Source organism: Nothoprocta perdicaria, unplaced genomic scaffold (assembly GCF_003342845.1).
Source record: "Nothoprocta perdicaria isolate Ctin4 unplaced genomic scaffold, notPer1 scaffold_135, whole genome shotgun sequence".
Taxonomy (NCBI): domain Eukaryota; kingdom Metazoa; phylum Chordata; class Aves; order Tinamiformes; family Tinamidae; genus Nothoprocta; species Nothoprocta perdicaria.
In genome coordinates this window covers 1,129,178-1,156,149 of record NW_020454483.1, presented here as the reverse complement: position 1 = coordinate 1,156,149, position 26,972 = coordinate 1,129,178, and positions in this window count along the sequence as shown.

Here is a 26,972-nt window from a genome sequence, read left to right as displayed (position 1 = left end):
AGATGGGACTTACTACCATGAATATGTGGAGTTTGTCTCAAAGTCCAGCTCATTATTAGCCCTACTTAAAAGCTATGTGTAACTTTGATACCAATGCCCTGGAAAATGAGGGCACAGGATAACAGGACTTGTTTTTCCTCTGAGTTGAAAGCAAAACACAGATTGGCTGTACAGCACTACCTCATTTACTGTATGGCTTATTACCCCAGAGATCTTCAGGCAGGTTGGCAAGAGATCTCTTTTGATGGTATCCATGCACAGACACAGCAGAGTTCTTCATGAATAGACTGTTCCAGACCAGGAATGGTGTACTCTGATAGGCATGAAATACAACAGCACATGAAATACAAAAGGCTAACTAGGTTCAGGAGAAACCCTGCAGCTGAGCTCAAACACAGAAAGGAAGCATAAAGAAGGTGAAAGTAAGGAGAAGCTGCCCAAAAAGAATACAGAAATACTGTCTGGGAATGCCAGAACTGGACTGCAAAAGCCACAGCTCAGCTTGGGATCAACTGAAGCATGTGCATGGTGACAAGAAAGATTTCTGCCAGTACATTGCCAGCAAAAGTTTGGGTGTACTGAAGAATAAGGACAAGCAGAAAGTTAAGGTGTTCAGTGCATTCTTTTGCTTGTCCTTTACTGTCAGACTTTGCTCTCAGGTTCCCTGATACCTGCAATTAGTAGCAGAGCCTGGGGGAATGAATCGCTTCTTTGGATGTAAGGATGTAAATTCAGTAAGGACCACTTAAGCAATCTGATTATAGTGGACTAGAAAGGATGCACTGAAGGGTGTGGAGGTACAAGAGACTATTGTGGACTGTGTTTTGTCTTGAGATTGTTGCCATATAATTTACAAATTCCCGGTCTCCTATCACTGGGAAGACTATGATATCAGATGAATTCTTGGCCTTGTCATCCTGTCTCTGGGAAGACTGAGATATGAGCTCCAGGTGTTTTATCTCCATACARTTAATAACTTCTTGGCTTTGGCATCCTGTCCATGGGAAGACTGGGATACCAGCTCAAGATTTGTTATCTCTACACAATTTACAACTTTGTRGATTACCTCAAGACCCCAACAATGTTCAACAGAGCCTGCCAAGCGGCGCCGGCAGTTGAGTGGAGGGGGAAAAAGGAGCACGAAAGAAAAAACTTCAAGAAAGTGGGCGGACTCTTCAAGAACTGGGACAATAAAAGGACTATGTTTTCTCTCCCCTGAGGGGAGGTGTGTGCAGAGAGAGAAGCTTCTTTCCCTTCTTCTCAGCTCTCTTCAAAGAAATCACCATCTACATCGAGGCAGAGATGACGAAACGTAACTTCTTCTTCTTCTTTTTCTTCTCCTTCTCCTTCTCCTTCTCCTTCTCCTTCTCCTTCTCCTTCTCCTTCTCCTTCTCCTTCTCCTTCTCCTTCTCCTTCTCCTTCTCCTTCCTCTTCTTTCTGTCCTATCTCTATTCTGAGAATAGAGCTTAGAAGATTGTATGGGATTTGACCTCGTTTGTGTCTTAATCTCACTCTTGGGATCGTATCGAAACCTCCCCTGACAGTGGATTGGGACAGTAGGGAGCTGGCCAGCATCACTATGAGGCCTTCCTCTGCCTCCTCTGACATCTTTGAAAGGTAGCAACAGTCAGAAGTGCCTGTCAGCACAAATTTATCAGGGAAAATCATGCCTGACAAAATGATTAACATCTGGATGAAATGACTGGTTTAATAGATGAGGGAAGAGCATTGGGTGTCATTTTTGCCTGCTTTAGTACTCGACACGGTGTCAAGAACTTTCTCATAGTGCCCTTATAGTCAAGTTGGGCAGATGCAGACTGGATGAATGGATTGCTATGTAGGTGAAAAATTAGGCAAGTTGAAAAACTTTGGGGCTTATTAGTTTTTTTGTTAGGGTCTCAAGGCCTACTGGTAGCCAGTTAAAAAACTCATTCAGGATTCAATATGATGCCAATACTGCATGTTGTTAATGATCTGCATGATGTGACAGAGCAAACCCTTAGTAAGTTCAGAGATAATATGGAACAGAGGTGAGGATTAGTGATTAAAGTACTAGAAGGCAAGGCTAACATTTAAAAGAATCTTGACAGCCTGGAGACATCCAGTTCTGGACTCAGCAGCAGAGGAACAATATCAATAAACTGGAGMAAGTTCAGCAGAAATCTGCAGAGATGACTGGGTTCTGGAGTGCATGCTGTGTGACAGTCTGAGAGCTGAGTTTGCTGAGCCCAAGGAAGAGATGGCTGAGGGAGATCTTACTGCTGCTGTTAATTGCTTAGAGGGTTGCTAGAGAAARAAAAATGGATCCAAAGCACATTTGGAGCTATACAGTCATAGGATGAGAGGTGATAAAGACATATTGGATCACAAAAATTTCCTTTTAATGGTATATCTTTCTCCACTGTCTTCTCTTGCTAGTCCTAGATTGCCCCTTGATCCTCATTTTTGTACTCCTCTATTTTTTAGAGAGTCGAGCTCTTCCCAGACCTGACATGTCTGGGATTGTCTTAGCCCCCACCTGTGGATCTAGTGCAGAGTCAAGACACCTCAAATACCCTAGAAAATGCAAAAGACTACATAATCCTCAGTGTTACCACATTTTAGAGGTCGTTTGTAGATATAACTGTGGAGTTTTATTAAACTTTAAATTAATTCATTTGTCCTTTTTTTTTTTCTTTTTTTTGATCTACTTTACTCAGAGATATRTTGTCCAGAATGATTCACCAAACAGGTCCAGTGTCTGCTATGACAAAATTACAAAAGTCAATGAAATAAGTGTTATTTCTTACATAAGATATAGGAGGGGCTGGGGGGATAACCATAACTGTAATTACTGTAACTGGGAGTGTAAAATAGGAATTATGAAGATAGAAACAAAAAAAAAAAAAAAAAAAAAAAGCCCCTTGTACAGGTTATGAGATGCTATATTAAGCTATATTTTAATCTACTGTCTTTGTTAATAAAGATAACCTGCTCAAGCAAAAATACTATTTTGTAATGGAAGACACCATGAACCTTCTCTACCCCTGAAGATTGTGCACGTATACTTTTGCAAAGAAAATACCAGGCAACTTAAACCTTGATATTGCAATAGAGTGTTAGAGATACATGGTGKGAATTCGTACATTGTGACACACTATTGCTCCACTATAATGTAAAAAAAAAGATGCTCCCATACAGCTAAGTTGTTCTATAAAAAGAACTGATTTGATTGYATAATACTTCAGTACATGATAATAGACTTTTTGCTTTTCTGCTTGAATAAATATAAATTAGATGATAACAGTTTATTTTAATGGTACACTGATTAATACTGAATTACAATAAAACCTCTATGAAAGTGCATATGACATTTCCATTAATAGCAATTGAATTTGTTATTATTACTGTTATTATAATGAACAGCAAATCAAATTACTAGTGATAGAACACTTAAATTATATTGCTTGCTGCTTCAGGAAAAATATAATTCTAGATTTAAAGTCTTGCCCTATTTCCACTCCAGGAACCATTGTTGTATGGATTATTAGGCCTAAATTACCAGAAATATTAAAAATACAATGTTCCATGGTCATGATATCTTTTAACTCTCAGCGTTTTAAAAGTTATTTCTGTAATTTTACCAAATTTTCATGTTTACAATTGGTAAATGCAGAGAACTATGATGAAATCTCTTTAAATATTTCATTAAAATGTAATTTATAAGTAGTGAAATATTTGAGCAGAAACAAAATCTGTTTCAAGGACTGTTCTACAATTGTGCATTTTATGAGGACTATTGCAAGTATGGGATTAATTCAAGAAAGCTTGCTTTGCTCAGCATTCAAACTGAGCTAAAGAGTTTAGAAATGATTCATGTTATCTATGTAATGCATATTTTTATCAATAAACCCTTGAGTATATTATCCTGGTTATACTTTAAATGTCCATCCCACAATTYAGATCAGAAGGGTTTTTTTTTTCTCATTCCTTTCCATTATTTTCATTTCTTTTTTGTCCATACTGATAGGAGATTATTTCTATACTCTGGATTTAATTTAGTCATTTGTAAACACCCAGGATAAGATTTCATCCTATCCCAAAACTCTTTATGCAAATTACATATAACTTGGTTACTTTTCAATTATGTTTTGCATGGAGGCAACTTAAATAGACAATGATGTACAACATTGTCAATATTTTTGTTCCACAAGATACATGCTGAATTGCTGGATGMCTACATGTCTGAGTTGTATTCAATTTAAAATAATAGTAGGTAGCTTTGTACTAAAGCTGAAGTTCTTAAAATTGGCTTGACACACTCACTGCAATATGATATTCCTCAATTAGGAACTTAGACACAAATCTGTTAAAATTAAACTTTAAATAYCACCTCTCCTGGAGTTTTAGAGCAAAGAGATGTTAAAAGATCCACAATTGTAGAGATTTTACATGTATGGAAGCTCTTTAAGGGCATTGATTGGGCCATTTTACTCAAATGACATGTATCTCCTTTTCTGAATATGAAACTTGGACTAAACAAACTGGTGAATGCTATTAATTTCAAATGTAAAAGAATTTCAGAAATCCTTGTCAAAGATTAGCCAGCGGGGAACACACAGAAGCTTGCCCCTTCCGTGAAATGAAGTGTTTCTTTTGTGAGTCACTCGGCAGGCACAATTTTTGATTTTAAAATGCCCTAAGAAAGCCCTGCAGCCAAAGGACATCAAACATTACTTGCACTAACTGCAATCATTTTGGATTCTGCAAAGCAGTGGGGAAAAGTGTTCATCTCACCATAGCACAATCTGCAGAGACTTCATTTGGAAGGATTCCAGCTGAGGTGGTATGTTGTTTTCTTTCTTTAATAGCTGCATCAGGCAGAGACAAGCAATGTCTGTTCAGCACTAGTGCATCGAAAGAAGGCAAGTCTGATTTGAGGGGTCAGAGGTCTCAAAGAAGGCTGGAACTCACTGTCCTCTGGTTAAAATGTTTGGCTTAAGTTTACTGTTGTAGTGCATATTTTTCAGTTTATTAAATGCATAAACAATTTGTGCTTGTCATTTAGAAACTGAGCTGAAAAATATTATAGAAAAGCTAGAATGTGGAGCTCTCAGAGAGAATAAACTTTTTTTTTTTTGAATAAACAACTAAGAATGTGCCTATACATTCTTAAATTAAATAATAAGCCTGTAGCACATTCGTTTGTGGTTGAAACAACAACATACTGTTTATTCCGAGTCCTTCAAGAGGACTGATGCATATTTATAGGATACTTTCAGATTTCAATTAGCACTTGCTCGGTACCGGACGTGGGCTTGCAAGATTATGAAGTGATACAAATAGCAGTGAAATGCATATAGGAAAGCCACTTATTATAAACATATGATTTCATAGGACACTTTAAAAATTATATACTTGCTTTGGTTACTGATCTGTGGGCCATGTCTCTCTGGTCCATTCTGTTCATCTTTGCTGTACAGTTCCTTTCCAGAAAATAAGAATGATAGTTTTGAACACCTTTATTCCAATTGTTGTGATTTAACACTCAAATATATTTAGTAAGTAATGAGTATTATTGTCTATTATTTTTAAGAGCTATGAAGAACAGTTAGGACCACCTAACAATCATGGATGATTTTGCTATATAACTCTTTTTTGTTTATATTGCAAGGCTTCTCTCTGGATTCATTTTACTCATTGCATATTGTTTGATTTCTCCATGATGAAGTCAAAGTAGACTGAATCTAACTGGCAAAAAGGAAGTTCTTAGAAAAAGTAACAMAGACTTAATACAACATTCATTTTTTCAATATGAGCATAATTTCCAGGATTTCCATTAAAAAAGATGAGGGATATATTTCCTTTTACAAGTACCTGTGGTATCTATGGAACAAGACCCTCACAGCAGAATAAAAAATCTGCATATGGAAACTGACACTAAAGGTAGAAATTCATTGAAGAAAGTTGATGGTCATTATTGTCATGAATATCTGAACTGTATGACTGCTATTTTTCTATTACTGMTAGCAGTATTTTTCTCTCTTATCACTCATTAATTGTAATCAAAATCATGAATCAAAATCCGTAAGACAGTACAATAACCAGTAAAAGATGTTTATTTTAAGTTTAGTATAGTGATTTTCATGTTTTCCTCATGTGGACCCTGGAAAAAAAAATCAGTTTGGAATTGTCATATAGGCATATCATTGTACAGCATGCATTAGTTTTCTTTTTTTTCATCAGTTTTCATGAAAACCTTAAAAATTTTGCTTTAGTATAATTCATGGAAAGGACAAACAACAACTAATTCATAAAAAATCTACAGAGTATAGCATAAAGAATTCTCAATTTAAACCACCAAAGCAAAAAATAACAGAAGGAAGATATGTACTTTGATCAGCAGAAAGCTAGTATAAATTGGGTTCCTTTGCAAGCCTCATGGGAAATAACGAAAAGTCTACGTAAGAAATCACATATTATTGCAAGACAGGATCAAATATAATTCTGTCATTATTGACAGTTGCTTGTTCAACTTTCAATAGGGGAACTTTTATAATTTTCACAAAAATAAACTACTATATTTCAATACTACAAGAAAGCTTGCCCTGATAACAAAATGTTCTAGCTGTGATGCCTATACAAGCTGTTCTGTCCAGAAACTGACAATGAGAATTTTTTCTTTCCCCTTTTTATAATGCTCATGCATTTGACTATTACTCTATGTCTTCTCTGTCTTCTCTTTAACCCACCTTCCAAATCAGATTTTTTTTATGCTTTTCATAATTTTTATCATTCTTCTCTGAATWCTGTCCACCTGTTTCACATCCTTGTTGAACTATGGCAAATTTTGCTTGGCAAAGGCCATGCTAGTGCTGAACGGAAGAGAAAATACATATTTCACGGACAACAGTCCAGTTTACATACCCCAGTAAGTTTTTCCCTTTATGGCAATTTCTTTACATTGATGAATCGTGTTAAATTTGTGATCCATTAAGTGTCTGGCTTCCTTTCCACATTAAAATTGCCTGATTATTTGTCTCTCTTCTTGTGTTTTTTTTTTATTTCTACATAAAATGCATTTTTGCTCCCCAAATAGTTTCACCAACTGGCTATGACAATTCCAAATTTAAAGTCTCGCCTCTGGCATGCTTTTAAATACTCCAATCCCATTATCAATTGCAAATTTGATCATATTCCCTTCTCACTCTTCCTATTCTTATAACACTTGTAAAAAAAAAGAAAATTGTCTAAAACCACATTTGGGTAGTACCACATTTATACAGACAGTGAAAAAGTAATAACTACATTCTAATTATTATATTCCAATGACCATTCACCAAACCTTCTGTCTTGACCATGTTTTCCTGGATGGATTAGCAGAATGTCACTTGAGGCAATGTTAGAAGTTTTAGTAATGTTGAAGTATTTAGAAATTCTCCACTTACCCTGAGGCCAGTAGACATGTTGTAAAAGAAATTACATTATCATTATGAGCCTTGATTGTAATAAAACCATACTGGACAGTATTGATTTCCTTGTTATTTTCTAGATAGTTTTAAAGTTTTTATTTGATTTGTTTCAACATTTTTCTGTGAAAGGAAGCAAGGCCGACAGGATAATAATTTCCTTCCTTTTCTATCCCTTCCCCTGCAGTTTGCAGTTGTGTTAGCTTTACAGTTCTGTATTTCCCCATTTCAATAAACTCTCAAAAACAAGTGCAAATTAGGAGGAGAAAGAGAAAAAGGAGAAAGAGTCTCTTTTTGCTTCACATTTCATTATGATTAGTTAAAAAAAAAATTGCAGACAATGACTAAGATTTTTCTTTTGCCAAAAGAGAATATGTTAAGGAATAGATAAAACAGGTGTTTCCAAATTAGCTGGATCATAATTTTGGAATTGGCTAACTTAATCTCAGAATCTGAGAAGGATTAGACTTCCTGCAAACACACTGAAGTTTAAATCATTCCCTTTCAGTAGGTGTATGTATCATTTTCTAACATTGTATCCTGGCTATGCTTATGCTTGGCCCATAATGTGAGATGCATGCATTTCGTGCATTCTTTTTCTCCTCAGCATCAACAAACTTCCCCCTCCACCAAACAAGAGATGAAGCTTCTTKTCTCCCTATTGTAGCTATTCCTTTCATTAGATTTTATTAGGTAAATAACGATGGAAATGGGTTTAACTATATTTTGACCACATAGATTTCTGATTTGTAGATTTTGGTGATCTGGATTTCCTCTGCAATAAGGAACAATGAATATTATCTCATCCTAAAAGAACTAGGAAAATTGCAATCCAGAGCTATTCTTCAACATGCATTATCAACAAGCTCTGGTTAGACATTTTCATTTCTAAAGGCTAAATTTATGTGAGATTTATACCATCCAGAACACTTTTTTTTTTTTTTCCATTTGTATCATACTTTTTGTTTTGAATTTATTGAATTTTGTCACCACAAGTAGTTTGTGCTTATATTCTGCATTTTTTTTCTTGGTCACTAAACCTAATTAATCTTTTCAAGCTCCTGTGCATCTTTATTTATTTATTTTTTGGTGGAAATATAAGCACATGTGATTAAAATTACATCATTTCTTATCATGGCTATATCATGAAGACATGGTTTCTTCACTTCCTTGCTTTTTGCATTGATATAGTCTGCACTTATGCCATTATTTTCAGAGTTAGAGCTCATAGCATCTTACCCAGCTGACTGCTTTCGTACTCGTTCCATTCTCAGTACATTTATAGGATGTGCTCATCAGCTGGTGTTCTAACAATGTCTTTCCCATTATTGATAGGTTAAAGTCCTTGTTTATTCCTGTGTGTCAGAGAATTTAGAGAGAGCTTTCCTGCTTTAATAGACTATAACATCTTTCTTCTTTTCCCTTTTTATCACATTCTGCTATTACTGCTAGATCTAATTATTGATTTCTAACTTTAAGTCATATTAAAAAGTCAACACAGGTATTGAAGTAGTCAATACCCSATTCTCAGCTGTCACTTTATTGTTCATATACACACACATCATGGTTTTCTACACATAATTTATTTCAAAAACTTTTTGTTCTTATATTTGAAAAAAAAGGTCTAGTTTATGGTATGATGATATTTTTGTATGTGTGGTTCATTTTTGAATTTCTTTGTTTTTACTCCAGTAATCCCACCTGAGTAGAACGAAAAGTTGCTAGGCATCTGCCAGGGATTCCTGGGCATCTCACATTATGGGCCAAGAATAAGAATAGCCAGGATACAATATGTTAGTAAATGATACATATATCTACTGAAAGGAAATGATTTAAATGATTCAGTGTGTTTGCAGGAAGTCTAATCCTTCTCAGATATACCAGTTCTATTGCACAAAATACATTGCTGATACTATCTGATACTATATATGTATTATATAAATACAATTATTTGGATAGTAGCTTATCATACATTTGTACATATACATGCACATATGGTATAGGGAACATAAATACCTATATTCATTCAAATATCCTGGACAGCAGAATGGAGGCCACACTTGTGCTATGATTAATGTCTTGTGACTGAACAAGGTCTTTTCAAGTCAACATTACTATGAATMCAGAAAATTCTCACATTGTTGAGAACATGAATCCTTTGGATTTGAAAAGAAAACCAGTCTCTGGACTGAACATGAAATATGAAAGTCTTCAAAGTAATGAAGATACGTGCCTTTTGCCATTGGATCACTARTAGGATTAGTGGGTATTCTTGGGACTGTCCTTCATTTCTTAAATCTTTTCCTTTCTTCTAGTTGAAATTACAACTGAAGCAAAGAAGAAAAAGAAGTTTAGTTTCCCAAGTAACTCCTTTTACTTTCCCAAGAAGTTTACTTTCCCAAGTAAGATAACTCCTTAGAAAAAAATTATCATGTAGAAGAAGCAATGAAAACTCTTCAGGAATTTTAATGCTATGGAAGGTTAGTCAAGCTGTAATTAGCCATAATTGTTTCCCACATAAGTTGTGACATCTTTGCCTGGAGCTAAATGGCACTAATGTGTGTTTCCCCACTCCTACAATCTTTCAAAATGTAAAAGAGAATCAAGTGAATTGAATCTAAACTGATATTTACAGGATGGAATTACACAAAGGACTAYCCAATGCACATTTTTACTGAGGAGTGGTATTTGTTTACTGGCTTAATTACTTAAAGTGATGATCACTATTAACATACATTACGGAGTACTACCTAGCAATGGCTATGTAAGACAATGAACTCCCAACCGTTGAAGAGTCCTTCAGCTAGAGTCATTGRCTGTGCAAAGAAGTATTCATCAGAAACTTTAAAACCTTAAGCTGTTTGCACCTTTCATGAGCCTATAAAATATCTTAAAAATATCTGGTAAACAGATTGTTGAATAAATGCTAAATACAACTGCTTWAAAAAATGGTTATATTACCTTAGATTTTGTCCTTTACTGTACAAATGAATGCACTGCAGAATCTGTTTTTAAATAGCGTGTTTCTACAGTTAATTACTCTAGTTATGTTTATATTCTGAAATAAAAATTTTATTTATAGMTAAAGATTATATTATTATTATTATTTTGAAGTATCCAAATGGAGAACCTCTAAAAATCCAAACTAGCTCAGACCAAAAATATACTTTTGTTCTTTTCCAAAGAACTGAATTAATCTAAAAACTGGAAAAGAAAGAAAGTTTAAAAAGCCAATCAAGGTTTTACAACTTTTGGCAATTTTGGAATATGATTAAAAGAAACTTCTAAGCTAAATATCTTTTAAATAAAATCACAACGAAAAAGTCAGAACATCTGAAATACTTTTTCTTTGCCATAAAATATTTTTGAACTTTTTCTCTCTTGATGAGTGTCAGATGCCAAAATTAGCATACATTTCTGAAACACTGTTGATGGTGCTCTGTATTTTTCACCAAATCAAACTTCACAATAAAACTCCAAATCTTAGGAAGTTCTTGTGTTGGCAGTCATTATAAAGCATAAAATAGCGCAAACAGTTCTCTTTCATCCTCATCCCAGCAGGACTTAGAAGCTAGTTGTTCCCCTGCCTGTCTTTCATGCAGGGCTCAGTCCAGGAGAAATGCTTACAGAAGCCACATCCCTACATAAAGTAGAAATAACCCAGTGCAGCTACTTATGTCTCACTCCCAAGTGGAATTCTTGTAGGGATTACATTTRATTTCTTCTGCAATTCATATAAAGAGTTAGGCTAAGCTCTCCTGGGGCTTAGGATGGGTGTCAGGTATTCCCAGCCTTTCCTGGTCAAACCCTGGCACTTTGCATCTGTAGTAAATATACAGTGAAACCCACAAAGTAAGAGGGAAATTGTCTGTGGTAAATGAAAAAAAGTTTTTGTTCTAAAATTGGTAGAAAGAAGACTGCAGTTCTTACATCCTTACTTAGCCATTGGCTGAAAGGAAAGGAATTTTTTTATATATATATATCTTGTTTTATTTTATTTATAAAAATATAAATAAAAAATATTTTATTTTATTTATAAAAATAAAATAAAATTTATTTTATTTTATTTTTCCTTCCTGCATAAAAATATGCAGTACCCAACATGCACTCAGGGATAGGAAGAAACTTTCTTAGGTGTTCTCTTTTCTCTCTCTCTATTTTTTTTGTTTAGTTTTGTTTTTAAATCATTGTAGTTTCCATCCCTTTGTTTCAAGATTTTTTTTGAACTAACTCTTACAGGATGTTTTCAAAAATTTTCTTGACCCTTAGCTGGATGTCTCTGATACATGAAGAGGGTTCTAAATGAAAAAGCTGTCATAGTCCAGAAGTATGATTGTACTGGAGGAATGAAAGTAGAAAGAAAAAGAATGAAACTAAATGGATTTTAGATATTGAACGTTTTGTACAATGCACTTTAGTCAAARGCAGCTATTTCAGATTAATGATGTTCTTAAAATTTCCTGTACAACACAGTCAGTCTCTGTTTAACTCTGGTGACCTGTAAAATGGCTATTCCACAGAATCCATTTGTTTCTGAAAACTTCATGTCTTCCTGTCCTGTTCATTCTTTTTTAGTATGAGAAAGGGAAGGAATACTTAATAGGAGGCAAAATATGAAAATAGTAGAAAGACAAGATGAAAAATATAAAAACTGAGACATAATGAKGAAGGAAGCAGATGGAAGTGGAAAATTACTGTTTTTTACTAAACATATAGCACACTGTTATTACATCCTTCTTTTGGTAAAAAAAATATAAGAGCAACGTGATAAAGAAAGAGGTTTTCCAGGGCAACTATTAAGTAGCAGCTCTTATCAATACATACAAAATGAAGCCTTGGGAATTATTTTTAAAGTTAATATAGTTAACTCTTTGGGGACTTTTAGTCCCAAAAACTAAAGTAAGACATTTGAACAGTGTTCAAATCAAAACACATTAAAATCAAATTGTAAAATTTTTGGGACCAAAGAATTATTTACTTTTTCACTGAATGATCATGGTCAAAACTAATATTATATCTATGTACCAAAATTGTACAAAAGGGCAAGTTCCAGTTAGCATCAAATATAAGAAAGAGAAAAGGTAGACATGGGCCAATAGTGAAAGCAGAACCAGGCATCCTATGGAATTTTCAAGGGTAAAGGTAATGTGAAGCATATCCCATACTTCACCTTTCTCAGACACAAATTCATTCTATAATTATTATTGATAAAGAAAGTAGTTCCTCATTCAGGCATAAAAACTGAAGGTAAGAATAGAGACTGATGTCTGATTGAAATATAACAATGAAAAAAATGTTTGCTGTGTCATTTTGGACAGTGTTTATATATGGATATATATAAAAAAAAATAAAAACAATAAAAAACATTGCATTCCAGATGGCCATTGAAAATGCACTGTTTTGTTCACAAACAGTGAAATACTTTGGATAGCCAGAGTGAAAAAAAAAAAAAAGTTTTAAAACACTGCTTAGCCTGCCATTTAATCATAAAACAAAGATTGGTAGATAAACATGGAAGATGCAAGTGTGCTTTGTGAGTGTGCATTTAATACTAGAACAAAGAAGAGCAGAGGCTGCTTAAGACTTGAAGTCTCCTGATCATTTTGTTGATCCTTAGGTTCTCAATTCTTTTTAACTCTCTATACAGTATTTCTTCTCCAGTATTTTTGTACAGTATTTCTATTTCAGTATTTCTATTTCAGTCAGGGGAGGTTCAGGTTAGATATTAGGAAGAATACACGGAAATAGTAGTCAAGCATTGGAACAAGCTGTCAAGGGAAATGGTGGAATCACCATTTTTGGCAGTGTTCAAGAAATGCGTAGATAGGGTGCATAGGAGCATGGTTTAGCAGGCATGGTGTTGAAGGGTTTGCAGTCAGATTCACTGGTCTTAAAAGTCTTTTCYAACCATTATGATTCTGTGATTCTATTATTCTTTAAAGACTGGTTTAAATATATGAGATTCTAGGGAAGAAATCAGCCATCTGATCTTAGAGTTCTTGACTATGACTTTCAGTATCACAAGGTCATGCCACCAGACTAGGATACTACCAGTTCATCCAGTTTACAGCTGGTATGCAGATTTTATTCCTCCTTTTTTTTCAGTCTTTTTGATGTAGTATAACCTCTGATGATAACATTGATTTCCATCAGTGGAAATGATTTCCAGTCAAAATGAAAGAGATATTTTAGAAACGGGAGAATAAAGTTATGTTTTAAAAATATAAGCCAGATTTACTTCTGGGTCAGCCTCAGAATTTGTATATAATGAAGGAATCTGGGGTTGAAATTGAAGTGGCAGTAAATATGCTTTAGAGGCAGAAGTAGAAACAAAAGAGACAAGACAGAAAAATAGAAAAGATAGAGGATTACTACTGATAAAAAAAGGAAAAACAAAATAAAACGAGAAAGATCTGAAAAGAGGTAGGTGACTTCAGACACCTGCAGGCAATTCCTCTGTAACTTACTTTTTCACTTCCAATGTCTGAGTTTATGATGTCTGCAAGAGTTCTGATTTTGGCAAAATTCTCTCCCTAGTCACAAACTACCTTTTAAATTAGAGTTTTCTGTATACTAAAAATCTGCTACAATGTTGAAAATGAAATGTTTCTCGCTAGAATCTGAATGCACACATATATCTCTAACTTCTCTCATTTTCCTTGTTTTGTTTCTGTTGCTTTGCTGAAGTATTGGGCAGTAAGAAGTAAACTTTTCTTACTTTATTAAAACACACAGACAGAGAAAGAGCATCTAAAATGTCCAGTCTCCCTTTGTGCTTATCAGAAGATGTCCATTAGCTTGCTCTGGTCCCTCTCTATTGCTTTTATCTATGACCTTGCAATAACCCAATGTCTATAGCAAAAGAGGAAAAGATGAACAGAACTCTCTGGGGCTAATCTTTCTATTGGGTACTAATGGAAAACTGAGGAAAGTTCATGAAGCATAGAACTTCCCTGTTAAAAATGAGCCTGGGAAAGCAAATCAGGAGCTCTCCAGAATTCAATTCTCTCACCTGAGTGAACAGACAGCTGCTATCACACCATGCTGAACTGGCAAGCGTTTTCTTAATTACTCAGTCCTTCCAGAAGGCAACACTTCAGCAGTGATGAAGAGGCAAATTTTCAGAACTCCAGTGGGAATTGTTTTCAGTGCCGAGGGAGATTTATGAGAAGTGTTCTACCAACATCAGACTATATATGAGAAACATTTTCCTGCCTGTACTCATGCTGAACCATTAAAAAGTCAACTTCCCCAAAATTSACCTCACCGCTGCTACAAATATCTCCTAGAAGAAGTGTTGAGTGTACATGGAGTTATTGCAGATTGCATCTTGCAGATTCCCATGTGGCAAATTTAATCCTAAAGACATTTTTATGCCTTTTGACTACCTTTCACAGAAGTGGTCTGAAAGCCCTTAGCAGCCTATAGGTCACAAGGTGAAAACAAACAAACAAACAAAAAATTACATGCTCATCTCTATCCCTTAATAAAATCTGAAGGGATAAACAACTTGAAATAGGGCTTATAATGAYAAGTAGTACAGCTTGAACTGTATTATCTGGACAGTTGTGTACTCTCAACTCATACTTTGATACAGTTAAGCAAATCACTTAATGTATACTATTAATCAGAAATTATAAGAAAACACCATCTGGACACCAGGAAGTCCAGAGTAAAATTTGAGTTTTAAACTCCATTTTTTGTGCCTCAAGGAGGACTGAGAATTATTTTCAAGTATCACCAATAYTCAAACCATCAGTATTTTCATACAAAATTACTTTTTAAACTTTTTTCTTTTTTTTTTATTGGTTTTTTTTTCCAGATGGTTGAAAAGCTCTTTATAAATATAAGCAAAAGAAAAAAAGAAGAACATTTTTCAGAATTGCTGTGGAAGAGCAAGGGCTGGAAAAACTAGCTATTCTAAATATTAAAGACACATATTTCTTATCCACAATGCTATCTTTTAGTAATGCAAAATTCTAATCTGAGCTCACTGTTGTATTTTAGCTCACTGTATCAATGAAAAGAACCATGACTTCCTTAGTAGAATTGAATAGCTTTTTTTTTTTTTTTTTTTGTATAGTGAATATCCTAAAAGATATATATGTATTTTTTCATTTTGGGGGTGAGAAAAAAGCAGAAAGAAAGCATCTGTCCTAAAGCCCTTGTGATGGTCCAATCAACTGTGAATTTCCACTATATCATTTTCTTTTGGCTTATATTTGTAATTGATTTCTTGTAATCATTTTGAGAAGAGTTATAAGAAACTATCAGTCTGTCACTGTTTCTAAAGAGTTCAACATTTTTGTTGTTCTTTTTCTTTCTTGATTACAACAGTGTGATTGATTGTAAATCTTGCTTTTTTGCTTGCTTGATGACTACATCTCATGAACTGCTAGTTGCATCTGCCTATACTTCAACATTTGATATGAAAGGGAGATGCTGTCCCAAGGGTTTCTGTCATTTGCTTTATAATTCCCCTTGTGAAAGTATTGCTACAATGTTGTGTATAATTTAGTGTTATCTCTATAGTAAAAGGAATGCTAGTGTATCAACTTATTTCCCAATTTGTGAAACAAAGCAAGCCATGCAGAAACKGAATTACACAGACTAAATTTTGTTGCCTCTCTTTTCTGATAAGCAACTGCCTGTTAAGTCTGAAATAAACATTTTGGTGTGGATTACATCATTCTTAATGAGGATTTAACTTGCTGAAATAAATGGCTTCATCATTTTTGAACAGTGAATATGAACTTACTATAAAAGGAAAATTCAGATGTAGGCAGAGTTTGCACAAGTGCAAATAGAAATATTTTGCCAGTTTTAAACAAAATATTTAAATAGAAAAAGGCTCATTAATAAACTAGTTCAATCCACATTACTTTTATTTTCTATGTTACTCATTAGGATTTTCATTTAACAGTTTTATTGCATTTTGATAAGTGAAATCATAGCTATTCCCATCTTCACTTCTATTCTCTACCATGAAAAGACTGATAAATTATTTTTATCCTTTGATTGAAGATTAGGTATCTCTGTCTTATACTCACTTATATGCTCACTTGACCTCTTCTTTTTTCATTCCTTTGTTTATTCAAACCATGGGCCTGAGACGTTATGTGTAATTTTTATATCAGGGAAATACCACTAAACTGCTGGTTCAATTCTATTCTGARGATTTCCTCTTTGGTATCTTCATAACAAAAGACAAATTACCATAAGTGCTTTTTTCCTAGATATCTCAGGATAACATCTGTTTCTAGCAAATAAAAAACTATAATGTTTTACTTTTCATACACTTTAAATTTTGAATGTTAATTAGTACAGTCTATTTTAAAATACATTACAGCAAATTWTTATTATTTTTTATTTAACGTGTGTATGTGTAAAGTATATATGCACATATAAATCACATGTAYACACACACACATATAGGAGCATGTTTATATCATCTTCAGCCTAATTTAGCCTGAAAAGGAAAGTATAAGAGTAATGATAAAATTTCCAGCTCTCAGCAAACACACTGACTTGTTCTTAACGTTCTTCTTCATATGCATACAATGCATATCAATCTACTAGTGAATTTCTATTATCATTAGGACTGGAAAACAATAAATATAAAAGCCAACACTTACAGTTCAGTGAACTGTAAACAACACAGATTTTCTAAAGCAAAAAATCTTGTACTATCTCAAGAAAATTGTTCGTGATTTCATGTTGTAGATAAAATTAAGTATAAGTAGATTATTGCACAATACTTATTCTATTMATTTGTTGAAATGCTGCAGATCATGTTTCACTGAAAAAAACACTTGGTTGAGCATTGGAAGACTTTGAAGTGAACCTATTTTATTATTTATACTATACAGGAGTGGTCTGTATTTTGATCTACTTTGCACAAGAACATGTTTGTACCATCTTTTTGTTTAAAAAGCCCTCAGCTTCATCCTCTAATGTTTTCTTGAAAAAAAGAAAAGGTAGCAGAATCCTGACAAAGTACAATGTACTTAAATAATTGAACACAATTAGCAGAAATAATTACYAACTTCCAAGTACTCACAGTACAGTACAATTACTGTGACTGGAGGTTTAGAGGTACAAACTACAGTTTGCAGTTGAGATAGGATCCAAACTATACAGTGGAACTTGCTTTTATAATGAAAGTTAGATAAAAAGAGTATTGCACYGTACAAAACCTGGTTAGACATGAATAAATTGTGTTTCTGTAGTGAAACTAATGTAGTTTCACTACACTACTAGCTGTATAGTGGACTAATATGACGCAGAACAAAATATTGTGCTAACATGAGTGTCTGTGTACAGCTGATATCCAAAATCTCACAGAGCAAGAAAACGGGACATAATAAAAATAACTTCCCTCAATTTACAGGCTCATGCTTCATACAGTATATTTTTATTTAAAAGAAAAAAAAAAAAAAAAGACTCTCTTATCTGCAGTAAGCTATAAAGATCTGGCCTAAATCTTGAGCTTTCAATGGACAGGCTGCAACTTATTTCAGTYAAAATGAGAAAGTCTGGAGTACTTGGGAAAATAGATTTTTGATAGCTCAGTTGATGAACCATAGTCCACCTCTATCAAAAACTAAAACAATCCATAATAACTGATGACTTCAGTGATGGGAACAAGATGTGAGCTTCACTAAATATAATGCAGGATGAAAATACACAGCCTAGAGGTATTCTGTGGTTAAACCAGCTGATAAAACATTTACTGAGATTGTAGAAATTCTACAAAATCACCTACCTTAAAGTTTTAAAATCATCCATAAAGTGATTGCAGGATATTCACATAGACAGAAATAAAAAGGAAAGGTATTAACTTTTTAATGCTGAATATAAGGAAGCAAACAAAGTGTTGTCAGTATAAAGAGAATTTGTTAACATATTATTTAGTATGTGTCATGTAATTCAAAACTAATTATGGACTTAGAATGCTTTGTCACTAAAACAGTCGCTGTACATTGTCTTTTCTATGAGGCTGAAGCTGAAGGTGCCAAAGAATCACAGTAGCAAGGTGAAATCTGTATAAGCAATCAAATCAAAGGTCAAGAAGAAGCTGCAAGGTAGGGAAGTAAGGAAACTTACAATGAGTTTTTTACTGCAGTACAAAGACCTCAAATTTTTCTTGGTTGATTACTCCAGGGCAAGTGTAGTAAAAAGCAGATGAAAGGCAACAKGTCTATCAGAAGATTTTAGACAATGAAAAAGTGATAATTACCATAGTAAAATGAAAACTCTGCATAACTTTGTGGAAGAATTGCTTTAAAAGGGGGAACTTTGGGAAAAAAATTAAAGCCTAACAGAAGTTATGGTGTTACAGACGCACTGCAGATACAGTTGCCACTTCCAGGATGGTTGGTTTGTATGGACCCTGCTCCCCCATGATTCACTAGGCAGCACAATCTGCCCTCCTCACAGCTGCAAAGAGGAGTAACAGAAGGTGGAGCGGAGTAAAGACACTGCGGCCAAATTCTGTTGCACTTGCTGTACTGTGGCGCTGATAAGTCGCACAGTAGCCRCCCAATGAGAGATATATGATAAGATGCTCAGTGCTGAGCCAGCGACAGTGGCAAATTATTYCTTTTGGATGAACTTTGCTTGAACTTTGCTCATTATAAGCTCATTACAATGCCAATGCATACCACCATCCCAAAAGTTGCCCACCTCCAAGGTATGACCACTCCTCACTGAGCATGTGCTCTAGATTTTCCATTGACTGTACTTTTAAATGAATGCGAGAAACTTTTTCACTGATCAATAACAAAAGTATGACTACAATCAAACAAGTTCCATGTATATTAATAAAAAAGTATAAAAGGTGAACCAAAGGGTGAAGGAGTTGGAGATTCCATCATAACTTCTTCATGAGTCGACTGCCTGAGCCCCTTTCCTCCCTTCAGGTTGGTATGCTGCCAGAGGAGACTCCTTGAGACTGAGAGCCCTATCTCATCTTCTGGGATGAGTGGTGACTGTACATCAGAGYTAGCTAAAAATCCCACTCTGTAGTAGAGAATTTCCTGCAGTGACATGTGAAAACTGCTTTGTAAATGTTGCATTTGAATAAATCATGCTATTTGTTGCCTCAACTACCTGTTTAGAATATAATTGTACCTACAGTTGACAGACTGTTCGTGAATCCAGTACTGCCAGAGTTAGGCCTATATTTGATCATACTATTCATAAACTCAATTTGCTCCTTGGAAAAYAATCGAACTTACAGTCAACAGACTGTTCATGAGCCTAGTACTGTCAGAATTGGGCCTATAGCTACCGCTGTATTTGATATCTTCCCACCCTCCGCCCCTGCTTAAAACTGCAACAAACTTCTGRCACAGCTTACTGATAAATCAATAAAGGAGAAATACTGCAAGAAACTCTACATATTCTGTTCAAAAAAAAAAAAAGAAAGCTAATTTTTCTTCAAGAGGAAGAATAAGACTTAAAAGGTAATTTATTATGGTATCTTTTGCTTTCAGTAGTTATTCAGCAACATTATCACATAAGAGGTTAAGCTTCTAGAAAAGTTCCAGTAAGACAAGACAGGGTATATCACCACAAAAAATAATGTATAATGTAAAGAGAGAGTCCCCAAACTCCATTGTGTAACATTCATGATTTACAGCTATTAACCCAGTATTACAACTAGCGCTGTATCTCCTCCCTACATATAGGGTGTATTTGCTTAATTAACATCTCTCCATAGGGTTAAGCTAAGTTTAGCTACAACCAGAGAATGACATAAAGAAGACCCTTACTATCATGAAACACAGAATTTCATTGTTATATTTGGAATTGTATATGATCTACCTTTTTGTAGATGCCATTTTCTAGGTAATTAAGTGGATTCCTGATTCTAACTTTTAAGTGACTATCAYAGTTGCTAGAGTTGGCAACAAAGAAAAGTGGGTAAATATCCAATATGACTTCCCTGCAGTTACTTRTAGGTTCCCACATGGATGTTTATTTAGAATCAAAAAGGAAATATTAGAATTGTATTTTGCACTTTGTGTCTATTTTCAGCAAGACTAAATCATACTTGACTTAGGTTTAAAATGACTTTTGAAATGGTCAAACCACAACAGGTCAAAACCCTCAGCAACCTTATCTAATCCCATAGCTGAGCCTTCTTTTGGCAGAAGCTTGGGTAAGATTGCCAATCTTTTCCAACCTGAAGTAATCTATTATTCTATATTAACAAAATTTTTGACAGTAATCACAGAAAAAWAGTTGAGGCATCACACTGTTTCAACATTTATCATAATTATGATTTTCTGTGGTAAATGTGGGTTGTATATTGTTCTGCATAACAGAATTWCTTCCATTGAATAAAATCTTATTCAGTGGTGTGTGTGCTAGAGATCCACTTGAAGGCTCCTGTCACCTAAAAGAATCCTTACAGTGTGTAAAGCAACTTTGCCTATAAAGTAAGTTTGTGGAAGTTAATCAAATGGAATAAGAGCAGTGATTAAAGCTAAGCTTAAGAATTACCRCCCTTGCTTTCTAGATTTCTTACTTCAGCAAAATGTCAGTATGCTCAAATTGATAGAAACCTCTGAGTTCTACCTCAGAAACATTAACATCTCAGYGGAAAGCAATTTACAGCTATTAGCTTCAAATTTTACCCTAAAGAAAAATGTGGTGGCATTGGCTATCTGACAGCAGATGATTTCATTAGCTTCTTACACTATATGTCCTCTATCTCAAAAGAACCAGCAGACATCAAAGTCAAGATTTCTCATGAAACTCCTAATATAACCAACAGCTAATTCAATTGGAAAATTTTACACACATCAAGTTTCTGTAGGCAAGTATCATGCATAGTACTGAGTAAAGTACTATGGTAAAGTACTGGTATTCTTTACCAAAAGCATTTATGCTATGCAGAAAAAAATAAGAATGGATTAAAATAGTGTCAGAGATTGCTTATTGTTTATTCTCAGAAATTTGAAGTTTGATGATATCAAGAGTTCAAAAATTACATAAAGACCATCCAAGTTTTGTAAAAGTAAAAGTCACRGTTGCAAAAGTACTTTTCACTGAAATAAATCTGGGATAATTTAGTCCCTGCATAACAGTCTGTACAGAAAGATCTAATATCCTTCCATTGCAGTTAATTGATACTATAGGTTTAATTGTTTCATCTTAACTTTCTGAAACATTATTTTTGAAATATCTATTTTGTTTAGTATTTTAGGCCCTAGCTTACAAGAAAAGAAACATGTCAAAGTTACATGGGAATGTTGTTCTGCTATTGAAAAAATGTTACAGTTTTAACATAAACACAGAAGTCAGACATAGTCTATCAGAATAACCATCTCTGAAATGCTGAGACTTTTGAAAATTAGATGTTTCTGTTATATTATCTGAAGCACAGAGAAAATGGCAAGACAACAGAGGAAATAAGGCAGGATCACTGAAAAGATTCTACTTTCTTCTGCACTTTTAATTTCTTTTAAAAATTATTTTATATAATGATTTTAAGGAAAATGTGCCTACTTTAACAAAGGTATTTGTAGTATTTTCTCTTCCCTGTGTACTTTGGTAAGAAAATTGTCAATTGTGACAGCAATGTTAATGCTGCCAGGTCCTCACTGATTAAGAATTTCTGCCTTACTGACACACACATTCAGGTACAATATAGGCACTGCTTTCTCATCTGGAACTCACACCTGAAACTTCTCTGTATATGCACTCTGATATTAAGATCAGGGGATCTCACCATGCAAAATATTAGCTTGATCTTCAGAATAAGCAAGAGGTCTTTAATTCTCCAGTATTTCCCACAGTTCAGAGATTTTCACTGTTTATGCTATCTTTCCTTGGTGTAATCAGAGTTTAGAGAWAAATCCCAAAGGTCAGAATACCCAATTCATTGTAACTTGCTGTAAGAAATTGAAATCTAGTTACATTTCATTACATCACGTTGGAACAAATACTACTAGAAAATCTAGCTCATTATATCCTTAATAAAATTGCACTAAATTATGGATGTGCTCATCAATTTTTACCCAATGAAAATACAAATAAGTAACGAAAAAGGCTAATAATACAATAGTTACACTGAAAATTTGAGGGCTGATGTAGCTGTTTGTGTCACTTTTTATCTAACTCAAGTGACRCAGTTAATCTCTGACCCTACAAACTGCCCATCTGGATGGAGAGTGCGGTGCCCTTCTGGAGCTCTGCTGAAGTCAATGGAGTTCATGTGCCTGGAGCATCTTGCAAGACAGGGCTAATGCTATAAATTAATAACTGGATTCCATTACACAAGCATCTGTGTCAGGTTTCCCTTAAGTAGTCCAAGCCCAGCTCCATTATTGTTTTATAATTAAATGAACTTTTTCCAGCTGTAACAATTTACACAAATCTCAGAGTACCACTTTCTGCGCAGATTTGCAGAATGCAACATTGAGAGCTTCTCCAAAATGCTCACCATATGCATAAAGCATATGGCCCAATTTTATAATTGTGTTATGTAGCAGGAACCTTGCAAATTTTCAGAGATCAAGAACTAGAGAAGGGAATAATGTAGGCACTACAAACTCTATCATATACTATATACCTTATCATATGCTAGTCCTGCTCTAACATTAATGGAAATGAATGTCAAGGTTAGCAATGTAATAAGAAAGACATACTATTTTCCCTGATTTAAATAAATGAAATTTATATCTTTTATTTGCATCTTCATTTCCCAGCACAGTGCTTTCTGCTATGATTTATGGCAGCTGAAGATAATTAAGAACAACTTTAGATATTGGGTTTAATAACAAACTAAAATTTTAAATAAAAAGGAGGTGTAGAAATTACTATATTCAACTGTACTTTTAAGAATGATCACTTTTTAAATTATTGAAAATGTTTAACACTTACTAAAGAATCTTATATCCCATTATTTATTCCAACGTAGAAAAAATACATGGCCTGGAATTCAACTGAGCCAATGCTGTTAGGTGATTCCTTTGACATAAATATGTTGCATCCCAGGAAACTCAGGCTGAATCAATCCAGATGGAGGCACTCTAAATCTCTGCATCTCCACCTCTTTTTCTTCTTCTTGGATATGCAAAATTTGCTGTTGTTTTACTACTTCTTATTTTTCCCCATTTTGCAGGATAAGGTCACCCTGGAAGTATAACTCTTTTTTTTTTTTTCTTTTCCCTCCCCACAAACATGAAGCAGGAAAATGTTTTCTCTGTGAAGTTCATTAGGGTGCTCTCATCATCAAAGGAAAGAAAAAGCATCATCAGCCACTACTGACAGGAAAGGCCAGCTTGCATCTCATGTGAATTAAGCTGTGGTCCTCAGAAAAACAATTAACCATCCTCTCTGCCTCTAAGCAATGGAAAAGCCAGTCAGAGCTTCTCCATGTGCTCAATACAAGACACAAGAAGTTCATTGCAGTTTGCTATCACTGGCAATAAGGAGGCGGAGAAGAAAGGAGAAAATGCAGTATATATTCTCTTTTTTATTCTTTTATTCACTGGGATAACAGATACAGAGCTCTTACTATCCTTAAGTGTCAACCTAAAGGCTCAAAGTTTTCTGAAAATACAAAGGTACCAAGTCAATGAAATGAGGATCTTCTGGGAAGGTAGAACTTACAATGCAGAGAGAGTATCAGATAAAATGATCAGAGAAACTCAGTACAGCGGGACATACAGTGATGCATCCAGATRAAAACAAAGAAAACCTCTCCCAAAACATTCTTGATTTTAAATATTATGTTCTAATGGCTATTGATATTAAGAAAAGATTCATCAAAAACATACTAAGTAATTCTATGAAAATACAATTCTATGAAAATTCTGTAAAAATTAGGAAACATATCAAATTGAAAAGTGTTAAGAACAAAACAGAAACCATAATTTTCCTCCTATGCAGATCCAGTGTGTACTTTGATCATGCATTTCTTTAAGTACTTCTGATCTCCATGTCCCCAAAAAGTCCATGGTGGAACCCCAGCCTTGGAGAAGGCCTGTAGCATCCTCCCTTTTAGCAATAATTACTGAAGCAGGTCCTGCCTATGGRGAATAAGTTAGCCTCATGAAGGTTATAGGAACATAGAGTATAGCCATAATCTGCTGTAATCATTTCCAGAAAATCTCTGTGATTGTAATTGCATATTGCTCAGAGCTTTTATGACTATCATTGCATTATATTGCCAATGCTTTCATTTCCAAGCTGTAAGTGGTACACCAGTGCAAGAATCCATGAATGGAGAATCTCATCTATTTTAAAAGACAGGGTAAAATCTTAAACTCAAATTATTTAACAACAGCAACTGTGATTTCCATTTATTAAAAGCAAGCAGCTATTACTGTTTGCATCTAAAGAGTCTTTTAAGAYGATTTCCTAGTAAAATTTAAAATGACTCACCTCTTGAAATGATTTCTGTAAGCTCCTTTTTCAAGGAGTTACAAGACTGCTAGCACTGTTAGACATTGACTAAGAGCAATTTACTGCTATTTATACGTAGATTGCAAATTATAGTTGTTTGTTCAGTCATGAAAATGTTTTATTTATTTATTTATTCAGGCATCAAAATCTTACATACATAAACATACACAGTGTACCGTCTCTGCTTTTTAGCTAGAAAAAAAAAAAAGCACAAATTCCCAACTTCCAGCATATTTATTCACCTAAAACATTTTCAGATGTAGGAGATAGTATTTAGTCTTGATATTCTTGCTTCTATATAACTGTAATCAGCAGAAGTGATTTTGGCACTACAGTTTGAATTATTCTGGGGTAAGCTTCTTCCTTTTTTTTTTTTTTTCCTTAGATCTCTTAAAATTACTATTTACCTCCTTAATTCCAGAATTCTGCTTTGTTTCTTTTTCATGTGCGTAATTGTATGTTTTTGTAGTTTCTACAAGTTGTCATCTAATCTATCTTTGCATACTCAAGATTAAACCTTTGTTTGATTAAAAAAGTTTGAAAAGATTTCACAGGAAACCTATTGCTGAAATTATTTCAGTGACACAAAAGGCTGGACATGTGTCTTCACAAGAACAAGAAAGAAGACTTGTGTCTTCTGTTTCAAACAATTTTAAAATATGAGGTAGTTTCGAGTCTCCATTGTAGAAAAAAAAATAGAGTGGAAGCTTATGAGAACTTTGAAAAAATCATATATAATATTTAATAACTCAGAAAGAAAAATAATGCCTTGAATGTCTATGAATGCCGTGAATATGAGCAAAAAGAAAATGTATTTCAAAGGATATACTAAGCCCTGGAGGAGAATCAAGGAAACTTTAGTAAATGACACTGTAGAATCTAGTAATGAAATGCCTCTTCTTGAGTCAATATTGTCTCAGAAGCCAAAAGAGCATTAGAAAAATCATGCTGCTGGGGTAGCAAAAAAGTAACAATGTAATTAATTGCTAATCTGAAGAGAATAAATTGCAAAATGCCCACTGACGAAAATCAGGAAAAGAGCCAAATTTTCAGCCMAAAATTAAAGCTTCAACATACCTTTTTTGATGAAATAACATATTACACTTTCACATTTTTATTGTAAAACTTCATTTGCCTAACTAGAACCTGCCTGACTCTACCCCAAATTTTAATCAGTAACCTGGGGACACAGTCTGAAATGAAAACACAAGGATTTATACCACAGCTATCACAGACATCTCCATTAACTCTACAGAAAATATTGCAGGCATTCACCAACTAAACCAAGCAGATTTTTTCTTTTTGATGAATATATTGTCATGTATTTCTCTCTTTCTCCCTTCTGCATCTCTCAGGTGCGAGCATGTACACAGACACACATACCCTCACTCACATACACATACACACATACATATTATCCCTGTTTCTCAGGAATCATTGTAAGAATTGTATGTTTATAACTACATTACATATTGAAATGCTGTGGCTTCTCTTTGCAAAAGTATGAGGATTATTAACAGGAAAATATGCATTACTCTGAAGTATTAATTCTTTCTAAATTTGCTGAAAGTGAATATCTATGCTTGTTAAAAATGCAACTGAAATAAAACTTGTAGCAACACAGAAAAAAATGTGGTTTTTAGGTAGATTTTGTTAAAATAAACAAATGGACATTTCAACTGTCTGTAAAGAGAAACATAACTGTAATTTGCCTTCTTCCAAGTTAACATATATATTCTGTGCTAAGATTATGGCATAATTCTTGCCTGGAAAGGACTTATATAAATTCAGCTTTCAATACACTTATTTGTGAGAGTCAGCTACTATATGATGAATCCATTATTAGGTTTCTCAACATTAGCAATAGTAAGGAATGTCATTATGTTTATTTATAACAAACCTCTGAACGTGACATCCACCATAGTTAATAAAAGCATTTGCTGCTCCAGGATAGTTTTCAGTGCTTAATCCTGTATACGGAAGGTCATTGTATAGGGTACATACAGATGCTTGTACACTATGGAAAAAAGGGGTTTTCCTTGTCCGTGATTTCTTGGAACATATAGAAAAAGAACAATTTGTTTATTGACTAACATGCCAAAA